The sequence below is a fragment of the Chionomys nivalis genome, chromosome 24 (genome assembly GCF_950005125.1).
Source record: "Chionomys nivalis chromosome 24, mChiNiv1.1, whole genome shotgun sequence".
Taxonomy (NCBI): domain Eukaryota; kingdom Metazoa; phylum Chordata; class Mammalia; order Rodentia; family Cricetidae; genus Chionomys; species Chionomys nivalis.
The window spans coordinates 50,513,828-50,526,842 of NC_080109.1; positions in this window are offsets into that span (position 1 = coordinate 50,513,828).

Sequence of the window (13,015 nt, forward strand, 5' to 3'; positions counted from 1 at the left end):
AAAGAAGCTAGGGGTATTACATTGTTCAGAATGGAAGAATTGAAAGAAAACTCTGCAAAGCAGGTGCAAAGACTATATCATGCACCATGCTATTTCTTATATCGCATTCCCACTTTTATGCTGTCTTATCTGAGCTCTGTGTCTCCAGAATCAGCTTTCCAGAAAAAACTGCTGCTTTGACTAAACCTCTCCACTTACCACAATCATAAGAAATCTTGGTTTTCACTTTTTCCATGTTCTACTTCTGCAGTACTCTGGATTAAAAGCCAAGTTCAATCTGAGCACTATGTTGATACTAATATCTTCTACATCCTCATTAAAAAGGACTAGCTCTGCTGTGATATAAACTGAGACAGTTAAAATCTCAAACAAGCTGATGCTGTCTCCATATTCTTATGATACCAATGGCCAAGCAATCAATAAACAGATGATTTCCTTTCCTGTAGATGCTGAATTATTCTTTCAAAAGTCATCACAGTATTACTTGTGTGAGTTAAGCTGTCAGGAATAAATGCAAACAACATTTGTAGACTGTTTATAATAAGCTGGTATCTGTGCTAGTTGTTTGATTTGTATTATCTCATTTAATTTTCACACCGATCAAGGAAGGCATTAAAAGTGCAGGAAATTGATAGATAACAGAGTAGGAAGAAAGCTGAGCCTGGAGTTGTGCCTAAGTTTGAACCATTTCAAGGACAAACTATGCCACACTACATTTCATGATAAAATTTAGAAAAATATTTTTATTCTATCTGTTAGAAGCTAATAAAAACACATAGTATACATTCAGTCAAATTTGGCTCGACCACCATCTTTCATGTCCATTTTCTACTACAATGTCACATTCCCAATGATTGTGAAGTCCATCCTTGACAGTTAGAGTGAGCACCCATAGCCAAGCAGATCCAAAGGAGCTTCCATTTCACAATTTGGCTTAGAGGGCAGATGCTGGTGAGCATGTGGAAAAGGGCAACCTTTATTTACTGCTATTGTAAGTCTGCATGGGTGTAGCTATAAGGGAAAGCAGTCAGAGGTTTTAAAACAAAGCAAAACAAAATGAAAACAGCAAAGTTAGCTATCAGAAAATAAACCTACCATGTGACATAGCTCCACCACTCCAGGAAGATAACCTGAAGTATTCTGAGTCAGTGCACCATAGAAATGCATGTTTAGAGCTTCTCTATTCCCTATAGCCAAGTGAGGCATCCATCAACAGAAGAATGGATGAAAGAAATGTGGTATATATACAAAGTGAACTTTTATTTAGCTGTGAAGAAACAGGAAATGATGACCTTTGCAGAAAGGTGAAAGTGAGGCAACCTGGATCTAGAAGAACAAATACTACATTTTGTCTTAAAGTGTGATATTGAGCATTTGACGTTTACAAGTATGTGCTATGGGGTGCAGTTGTATGTTATAAAATGAAGAACATAATTATGACAAGTGGAACAGAGAAGGCCAGAGAGTAACAGAGTACATATGACTTAAGTTATGGGATGTCATTGTATGTTATAAAATAACAAAAGTATTCATGACAAGTAGAAAAGAGAAACCCAGAGGGTAACAAAGTACATGTGACTTAAAAACAGAATGGGGACCCTGTGGGACAATGGTCTTGTACCCTGCAAAAATTTGTCACTTGTATTGGTTTAATAGAATGCTCATTGGTCAGTACCCAGGCAGAAAGTATAGGCAGAGCAACCAGACTAGGAGAATTCTAGGAAGCAGAAGGGCTCAGTCTGCAGTTGCCACTCAGACCTAGAGGAATCAAGATAAGAATTCCTCACTGATAAAAGGTACCAAGCCAAGAATTATGGGCTAATTTAAGATGTAAGAGTTAATTAATAAGAAGCCTGAGCTAATAGGCCAACCAGTTTATAATAAATGTAGGCCTTTCTTTGTTTCTTTGAACTGAATGGTTGTGAGACCAGGTGGGACAAAATCCTCTGTCAACAGGGGACCAGTTGGGGAAGAAATGTAAGAGAATTAGGGGGTTAGAAGACAGAAAGGAGAGGAACAGAGGAGGACCAACAAAAGTGAAGTGTGTATGAAAATTCTATTATGAAACCCATAATTTTATCTGGTAAAGAGAAGATATTGTAAAAGTAAAAATAAATAAAAGTTAAAATAAAGGAAGAGCTGGTATGTATTTCTAATTCCATCTGAAAGTGAGAGATGTGCTCCTAAGCCTTGACATTAATGAAGGAAACATCTATTGGAGGCTTCTCATTCTTTGCTAAATGGAGCAACACCTTCACTCTTCCCTGTTCAGTGAGAAACTAGTACAGCTCTCCCATATGTCACTCTAACATCTGACACATCTGAGGTAACCAAATTGTCCAAATACATTAGTGGTTGAAGGTTGAAGATAAATCCACAGGAACACAGAATAATATTTACAGAAAATATTTAACACTTTAAGAAAATTAGCTGAAGGGCTGGAGAGATGGCTTAGTGGTTAAGAGCATCTTCCAAAGGTCCTGAATTCAATTCCCAGCAACCGCATGGTGGCTCACGACCATCTGTAATGAGATCTGGTGCCCTCTTCTGACTTGCAGGCATACATGCAGACATAATACTGAGAATACTGTATACATAATAAATAAATCTTTAAAAAAAAACAAGAAAGAAAATTGGCTGAGACAGATACTACCTGGCTGTTAAGAGGGTAAATTGCACCATGAAAATTAATTGGAAACCCATAAAAAAAGGGTGTTGCCATATTCATATATAATTTTCTTGGAAGTTTAATTTACTTGAGTTCCTGTACTCTACAACTTTGCATATGTGATGTAGACATAACTATTCTGAGTCCATACACACTGTCATGTACGAGAATATAACTGCATTAGCAAGGGTTGTCTAGAAGAAGAGTTCTGGAAGTTTGAATGCATACACACACACAAAGAGAGAGAGAGACAGAGACAGAGAAAAGGGATGGAAAGCTTACTAAATGTGTTTAGATTGAAATAGTAACAACTATTGTTAAGCACCTGAAAGAATGAAAAGCTGACAGTGGCTTGGCTTCATCCACAAAGCTGGAACCTCCTATAAAGCTATTGTTCTTAGTCAATGATGAAATTGGAAATACATTCAGTGACAAGAGGGAAGGCTGAGCAAAAAAATGTGAGTAATTGTGCTTCTGCCACAACCTTTTTTATCTGTGATACCACGAGAAGGAGCTTCCCACACTCAGTTTTCCCACATCAGTTAAGGCAATCAGAACAGCATTCTGGTGAGACTCCTGACTCAACTGATTCCAAGTGGAGGTTAGCTAATGTAGTGATATTACATTTGCATTTTGATAAATAATCTGGCCTGAAGATCAGAGAGTAAAACAGCCACACCTGTCCATCGTACAGCCCAGGCAGTGGTGATATACACATTTAATCCCAGTAGCCACACTAATTAGCCACAGATGCCAGGCAGTAGTGGTGCACACCTTTAATACCAGCACTAGAAAGGAATGTTAAGACAGGAGGAGACACATATTAGTTCAGTCTCAATTTGAGACCTCATGGAAGCAGGATCACCATTTCAGTTATGACATAGAGGTAAAAGTCAGTGACTGGCTGCTTTGCTTTTCTGATCTTCAGGTTGAATACCAATATCTGTCTCTGGGTTTTTATTATTTGTGCTACAAATTAACCTTAAAATAACTATCATGAGACTGTCTCAAGAAATATTCATATTCTGATGAAACCTGATCCTGTGTACCTATCTATTTACTATAGATAGTGGTGATCATATGGACTGTGTAGATGCAGGTACTGTCAGATAAGGAGTCAGTGTTTGTCTTTACAGAGTGTTTACATTCCCTAGCCCAGAACATCTTCAATTTAGATGTTATCACAGTACTTCCTTCAGAAGATGCATATGCACAAAACCAGAAAAGAAAGTCATAAAAAGAAGTAAGGAAAAAATGTCTAATATTAGATATTAGACAGAGAGTCTAATGCTCAGTCATTCAAATGCTTGCCTTGTAAGCCTGAGGACCCGCAAGAATCCAAGTAAAAAGCCAGATGTGCTAGCACACATCCATAATCCCAGAATCATTAAAAGATTACAGCCCACAGAGCCTGATGTATTCAGCAGTGAACAAGAAAATCTATTCAAGCAAGATGGATGCAAGGACCCACAACTCCAGATGTCTTCTTACCTCTACACATAGGGCAGGACACATAGGTACACACATACACAGGCACATTTTATAATGCATCATATACACATATACTAATAAAAAGACTTTAAGTCCACATGTCCAAGGTTTGTTTTTAAGGAGAAAATCAGTACAAAAATAAAAAAGAACGAGTGACCCTCTAAAAATGGCCTCCTCAAAGTAACTATCTGGATCTGAAATAGAATTGAAAAGAGTAATTAAGACTTCAGAAACCCAAAGGCATATAACAACATCAAGACAGTGGTATTGGTGTGAAAACAATAAGCCCAAAATAGAGTCAATATGGAAATCAGAGCATATGATAATACCATATGCTCATAAGAATGGTATTAGAAATTGGGAAGTGATATGGAGATTTCCGCTCTAACATTATAAGTTTCAATAAGGTTAAAGAATTACATATTATGAAATTAATCTATACTGACAGAGGATAAAATAAATATACATTTTATATTATATCATGATAGGAAAAGTCTAGGAAAAGCAAAAATCAAAAAAATTGTAAGTGGAATACCCAGAATATTAGGCAGGGTAAATAACAAATAAATATTTAGCAACAAACTGGAAAAGTATTTGTAATATATATGAATATAAAATTGCTTCTTCAAATATATACAAACATTGCCATCAAACATGAAAAATAAGCTAAAAGGAAGATTACAATTGCTAGGAAGCATATCACTCAAAAATATTAATTGTATCACAAATATTAAAAATCCATAGAAAGAAATTGGGTCTCAACACAAAACCAAAATAATACGTAAGAATTAGCCAATAAGAAGCTGGAGCTAATGGGCCAAGCAGTGATTTAATTGATACAGTTTCTGTGTGATTATTTCAGGGCTAAGCAGCTGGAAACCAACAAGCAGCATTCCCTGCAACAAATTGGTGCCAATGTAGCAAACTAAACTCCTCTTAAAAACCTGAGAGAGTTTAATTCTAGACACAAAAATACAGAGTTTAACACAGATTCTTGCTGTTTACTGGCAGCAAGCCTCAGCTCCTATAAGAGTAGTTTTCCTGACTCAGCTATAGCAGAAAAAAGCGGCGCCATTTTAAATTTCTACCTCTCTGTGCCATGTTGCCAGTGAGAACTTTGGCTCGTTCATGAAACTGGGCATTTGGATGAGGTTTGTGAGCAAACTGTTGCAGCTTCCCTAATAGTGGCATAGACTAGCTGTGTGTCTGAGAATGGGCATGATGGCATAGCTTCTCAGAGGCAGCAAAAAGCTCCGCCATGCTGGACTGTGTGCAACAAGCAGGAAGTACCTTATATATCATAGTAATGGCACAGCTTAAGTTTTAGACTGGGCAGGAAATCAGGAAGTACTATACATACCAAAGTAATGGTGCAGCTTAAGTTTTAATAAGAGTTTCAAAATGGCAGCTTCCTGGATTGTGCTGCTAGACAAGAATTTAAATGGGGTTTGAGAGCAGCATGATACAAACTGCTTAATGGTGTGATATAGACCCAGTATATACCTGGAAATGGGGAAATGTGTGTAGCTTTCAGGGGTGATAAACATGCCTCCAACTTTTTGGGCTGGACAGAGCCAAAGGCAAAACAGTGTTAGTCCTAGTAAGGCTGCTTAATGTCTTTAGCAGCACTCCTGGACAGAAAAGGATTTCAAATGCATAATAGGACAGATTCAGATATAAAAGACCTCTAAACAACATGCAGTTTGTTAAAAAATTGTATATATGCTTGGGAGAGAGAAGAAAAAAAGTAAAGTATTACAAAAAGTAAATGGTTTCTAAAAAAATAAAACAAAGTTTTTAAAAGAGACAGAATAACGTTGTAGAAAAAATAATAGAGTAATAAAAATAATCCATGTAAAGATGGAATATACAGAGTCTGGATTATGTATATTATTATATTTTCTTTTGAAGGGCAGACATATTAGGTGCTTAAAAGAAATCTCACACTGGCTTATAAACCAGGATTCTCTGCTTGAATGGCAGATGGAGATGAGATCCAAAACAATCTGAACTAGCCAAGCAAGAACCAGGGGGATGACAGAAGGGGCTAAACATGCTTCTGTACCCTGGTAAAAAGTCTATGAGGCCACACCCCAGTAGGCAGGCAGTTATTAGCTGTAAACCTTCTGCAGCATTCTTTGAATTTTTTGACTGTGAAGGAGTTAAGTACAGGGAGACATTTCATTGTATGTGATGCTAACATAAATCAACTTATATATTTTAAAGGTATCATGACTTCAGAATTTGAGTCTAAGGATTTGTTTCTTTGGAAAAGAGATTCTTCTTTTATTTACACAGAAGATGAGAGCCTATTTATATCATACAGATTCATGCAGTCTGATGGACCAAGACCCCCTGAAAGGTCACTGTGAATACCTCCTAAAATTACTTCACTCAACAAAAAGCAGGAAGCAGTTTGAAGAGAACTATGCCCAAATTCCCAGATATTGTTTATAAATGCTTACATTTAAAGGGGGATATGCTATAGAGAGTTGCATTGGTATGGTGTCAGGGCCTGTCAGCCCCAACATAGAAATTATTTTCCCCTAACTGGACTGGTATGGAGGCGTGAGAAAATAATGAGACACAGTTCATACAGTCATCATGGAAGGATATCTCAGGCTTCCTCCATCCCGAAGATCTACCCATGTTTATTATACAAAACAGCTTTTATTCCCCTGGTAAACCAAGTTGGATACTCATTAATATTCTCTTTCTAGGGAATGTGGGGCTAGGGAAACACCTGCAACTTAGCCATCAGCTTTGGAAAACACCTCTCCCCAGGTCATCTACATTTTTAACAAAGGAGAAAGAGCAATATATCCTGGCCTTTGTTAGTTGGCTAACTTGCTTGTTTGGCAGGATTGCAGCTGCCTAGTGGCCAATGAGCCAACCTGCCCTTTATATGAAATTGGGCCCACAATATGGATCTTGCTTTATTGATACAAATTTAAGGTCAATTTTATTATATAAAATTACATATAACAAAACAGGTATCAAGTAAGAATTACAGTTAAAAATTTATAACTACATTATCTTTTATCATAACTAAGGAAAACTATAATTATCAATTCTTCAACTCTATCAAAGACTCCAGAAGGATATAATATTACCTAAGTAAACAGGATGTGTAGTGTAAGCAATTTCCAAACTCTAGAATTTATAGACACATCTTGCTGCCTGGATAGTCACCCAGCGTTCTTCTGTACCATTGGGGCATTCCTCTTCAACCTATAGGCCCATAGTATCCAGCAGACTTTTCATGAATTATAAAATTTCAAAAATTCCAATAGGAAATATGAAACATATATTCTTGCAAACTTTTATAAATGATCAAAAACCAAAGCTAAGTGTGTATATAAATGGCACTGTAATTGTTGGTTTGATAGACACATGTGTGATAGACACACATCCTGAATCTTGGCATCCAAATTGGCCTCTTCAAGAGGCACATATTCAATTACAGGAATTAGAACCCTATCTCAAGTAAAACTAATGAGAGATGGGTTGACTGTATTGGGCTAGAAGGTCAAGAGGGCAGCTGAGGTCATAAGTGGCTAATATTGCAATAAATTTATGTGGTCATGACCTCCTGTAGCAATGGAATGCCAAGATTAACACTCCTGCAGTTTCAGGAACTCATAACTCTGGGAAGGATATTATAAAGTACTATACACAATGGTAACAAGCCATTCAGGCTGTTCGAGAACATAAAGCAACTAAAGCATGGTAAGATGATTTTGAAAAATTTGCTGCCTCTGAAAATGGTCTGTCAGTTATCCTAGGAGTTGCTTGCTTCAATGTTGCAAATGAGACTTTGGGTGATTGCCCAGGTAGCCAGTTGTCTCTGTCATTTTGTAAGATGCTTGATTGCACCTCTTGGTTACTCAAGTAATATTATTTCTCTTCTCGGATCTTCGATGTTGTTGAAGACTAGATAGTTGTAATTACTTTCCTCTCATGACTTGGCTAAGTTATTTATTATAAAAGTTTCACACCATTTTAAGTGCACAGTTTCTACTGTGCACTTAAAAAACACAGTTTTTTCCTTACCTGAATAACCCAAAATTATTGCCATCCAGTGAGATTTAGAGGCATTAATTGCAACTTACTAGTGACCTGAAATCTATAGGCAGAATTTTTCAGTCTTTCAATTGTTCTAAAAGAATAAACATTCAATAAATATTTTATTTTGAATTTTCATTTGGACAGAAATGGAAATCAGTCCCACTACCATCTTTGAAATCCACAGAGAAAACAGTTGTTGCCTCACTGTAGCCTGTACTGAAGCTCTCATTCAGCAGCTTAGGTGGTTTAAAGGCATTTCCACACCTATTTTTAACTTATATTGGGCTAACTGAAAGGTAATATCTCCTAGGTATTAGCCCCTTGGCTTAAATTACAATTCTTTGCCAAATCTTTTCAACTCTTTCTGGTAGAGGGTTGGAGAGGGCTTAGGTGAAACTTAGGGAACAGAAAGGAGAAAGCAGGAAGCAGTAAGGCTGCCTTTCCACAACAGTCTGGAAGCCTCATTGATGCTGAGCCATGTTAATGACCACATAGTGCCCAATCCTGTTTCTTGGGCTTTCCTGAACTGGAGATGCCTAGTGTACTGACTAAAAGCCTCATTAACCATGATGTCTTTTACTTTCAGTCTTTCTTGTCTAAAGGTCAGGTCCCCAGTCCCTTAACCATCTGTCTTCATTTTCATTTGATGATATCAGTCTTTCCTCAGAGTCTTGACGTGCATTTAGCTGAGGATGCCCCTTCTCTATCCTACCACATCAAGAATCATGCTTAGGGTGAAAAATACCTAAAATATATAATATCCTGAAGTATCCTGCCACTGAAGAGGTGTAAGAGAGTCATGGAAGAAAAAAACTAAAAAAGCCAGACACATTTGAAACATGGAGCCCATCAGCTGATCTTTCCCATAGCCTTACTGTTCTATAATCTTGGGGTTTTCTCTTTCTCTGAAGATCACATTTGATTTTTTCTCAGAATGGAATCCTTCTATATCTTGCTTATTGTTTGCTCAGAACAGAACCTGGCAGCCAACATGTCCTCAAAATTTTTTGATTGTAAATTCATATAAAAGAACATGATGCTACTGAGGCATCTTTCAGCTCCTTTAGAAAATGATTAGGGACAGATACTGATCATCTCCAGAAGGAAATATGAATCAAGTGTGGCAAGAAAATTCAAATACACACCTATCATTAACACAAAGTGACAGAACACAGAAAAGTGTTCAGAAGGCCAGCTTGTTGAAAGAATTAAGACGGCATAGCTCATACAGGGAAAGACGGTCCACAATGTGTGATAACCTGACCATGCTTTTTGGCTGCCTTCCACCACAATTAGCTCACTGACAGTTTTGCAACTCCCTTATGAAAACAACTGGAGATATAGTCACATAAGAAATGCCATCAAGATTGGGGCATCCAGGAGTTCCTGTGTAGGTGCCGAGAAGTTTCATCGGGACGGGTGAGTGTGTGCTATCCTGGGGCGGACTGTCCCGGTAGAGAGCACAAACACCCCTCCCCCAGCTCCTGCTGCAGGGCTTGCTCTCCTACACACCCGCCCCCACCCCCACCCCCAAACCTGCCTTGTCTGCAAGGTCCTTAGCTGTGGAACAATTTCCTGCCATTTCACTAAGGCTACCAACCCAGAGCAGTGAGTCCCTGACCAGAGGGCAGGCCTCAAGGTCCCCGCCAGGGAAAGCGGGCCCTTGCTGCTGGGGCTGCAGTCTCTGCTGTGATCTGCTGGACCTGCTCTGCCTGCGCCCTACTTCCCTTAGTCCCTGGCTCATTGGGGCATCCAGGAGTTCCTGTGTAGGTGCCGAGAAGTTTCATCAGGACGGGTGAGTGTGTGCTATCCTGGGGCGGACTGTCCAGGTAGAGAGCACAAACACCCCTCCCCCAGCTCCTGCTGCAGGGCTTGCTCTCCTACACACCCGCCCCCACCCCCACCCCCAAACCTGCCTTGTCTGCAAGGTCCTTAGCTGTGGAACAGTTTCCTGCCATTTCACTAAGGCTACCAACCCAGAGCAGTGAGTCCCTGACTAGAGGGCAGGCCTCAAGGTCCCCGCCAGGGAAAGCGGGCCCCTGCTGCTGGGGCTGCAGTCTCTGCTGTGATCTGCTGGACCTGCTCTGCCTGCGCCCTGCTTCCATTAGTCCCTGGCTCATTGGGGCATCCAGGAGTTCCTGTGTAGGTGCCGAGAAGTTTCATGGGGACGGGTGAGTGTGTACTATCCTGGGGCGGACGGTCCCGGTAGAGAGCACAAACGCTCCTACACTAAGGCTACCCAACCAGAGCAGCGGGCAGGCCTCAGCAACCCCCGAAAGGGAGCGCAGGCACCTCCAGCTTGTACTGCAGTGTCGCCTGTGTTCTACTGGACCCCGCCCGACCCCTTGCATTCGGCCTTCTTTACGCGGGTCATTGGAATACCACGCATCCATGTTTTGGTGTTGAGGAGTTCACCTGGAAGGGAACGGTTCCTGCCCCTACACTGAGGAGATACACCTAGAGAGTTAGTCACAGCAAAGACTGGTCCAAGACATCAGGCCTCTCCTGGCTCCATTTGAAGGAAAAGATGGGCAGGCGCCAATGCAAGAATTCCCCCAACAACTTGAAAGGCAACGTGACATCACCAGGATCCAGGAATCCCGAAATGAGAAGTCTAAACCCTAATACAGAAGAATTAGAAGAATTCGACTCAAAAGTGAATTTTATGAAAATAATAGAGGACCTTAAACAGGAGGTGAAAAACTGCCACAACCAATTAGAGATTACAAACAAAAAGGTAGAGGAAATGAATAAATATCTCAAAGATACCCAAGAAAACCAAGAGAAACAAGAAAAAGTAATCAAACAGGTAAGGGAAACGGTTCAAGACTTGAAGAACGAAGTGGAAGTAATAAAGAAAACACAAACCGAGGGAAGGATGGAGATGGAAAATTTGAATAAACGAACAGGAACTACAGAGACAAGTACCACCAACAGATTACAAGAGATAGAAGAAAGAATCTCAGACACTGAAGATACCATAGAGAAAATAAACACTCTCATCAAAGAAAACAGCATAACCAACAAATTCTCATCACAAAACATTCAGGAAATCTGGGACACAATAAAAAGACCAAACCTAAGAATAATAGGGATAGAAGAAGGAGAAGAAGTACAGCTCAATGGTCCAGAAAATATATTTAATAAAATTATAGAAGAAAACTTTCCCAACCTTAAGAAAGATATTCCTTTGAAGGTCCAAGAAGCATACAGAACACCAAATCGACTGGATCAAAAAAAAAATCTCCTCGTCATATAATAATCAAAACACAAAACATACAGAATAAAGAAAGAATATTAAGAGCTGCAAAGGAAAAAGGTCAAGTTACCTATAAAGGTAAACCTATCAGACTTACACCTGATTTCTCTATGGAAACCATGAAAGCCAGAAGGTCCTGGATAGATATACTGCAGAAACTATGAGACCATGGATGCAAGCCCAGACTACTATACCCAGCCAAGCTTTCGTTCACTATAAATGGAGAAAACAAAGTTTTCCAGGATAAAAACAAATTTAAACAATACGTAGCCACAAATCCAGCCCTTCAGAAAGTAATTGAAGGAAAATCACAAACCAAGGAGTCCAACAATGCCCACAATAACTCAGACATCTAAAGACCCTTCACCAGCACAACTTGAAGAAGGGAAACACACAAACTCTACTACCAAAGGAAAGAAAGAAAGAAAGGAAAAATGACCAGAGTTAACAACCACTGGTCATTAATATCACTTAATATCAATGGACTCAACTCACCTATAAAGAGGCACAGGCTAAGAGATTGGATACGAAAACAGGATCCAACATTCTGCTGCTTACAAGAAACACACCTCAACCACAAAGACAGACATCTACTCAGAGTAAAGGGCTGGGAAAAGGTTTATCAAGCAAACGGACCTAAGAAACAAGCAGGTGTGGCCATACTAATTTCTAAGAAAGTTGACTTCAAACTAAAATCAATCAAAAGAGATGGAGATGGACATTTTTTACTCATAACAGGAACAATTCACCAGGATGAAATCTCAATCCTGAATATATATGCCCCTAATATAAAAGCACCCACTTATGTAAAAGAAACGTTACTAAAACTCAAGGCAGTCATCAAACCAAACACACTAATAGTAGGAGATTTCAACACTCCTCTCTCACCAATGGACAGGTCAATCAAACAGAAACCTAACAGAGAAATAAGAGGATTAAGGGAGGTAATGAATCAAATGGACTTAACAGACATCTATAGAACATTCCACCCAAATAGGAAAGAATATACCTTCTTCTCTGCAGCTCATGGAACCTTCTCGAAAATAGACCACATAATCGGTAACAAAGCAAACTTACACAGTTACAAAAAAATATCGGTAACCACCTGTGTCTTATCAGATCACCATGGATTAAAGTTAGAATTCAACAACAATGCTATCCCCAGAAAGCCTATGAACTCATGGAAACTGGACAGTCAACTACTGAACCTCACCTGGATCAAGGAAGAAATAAAGAAAGAAATTAAAGTCTTTCTTGAATTCAATGAAAACGAAGACTCAACATACTCAAACCTATGGGACACTATGAAAGCAGTGCTAAGAGGAAAATTCATAGCATTAAGTGCCCACTTAAAGAAAACGGAGAAAGCACACATTGGAGACTTAATAGCCCACCTGAAAGCTTTAGAAAAAAAAGAAGCATACTCACCTAGGAGAAGTAGAAGACTGGAAATAATCAAATTGAGGGCTGAAACCAACAAAATAGAAACACAGAAAACAATCCAAAGAATCAATGAAACAAAAAGCTGG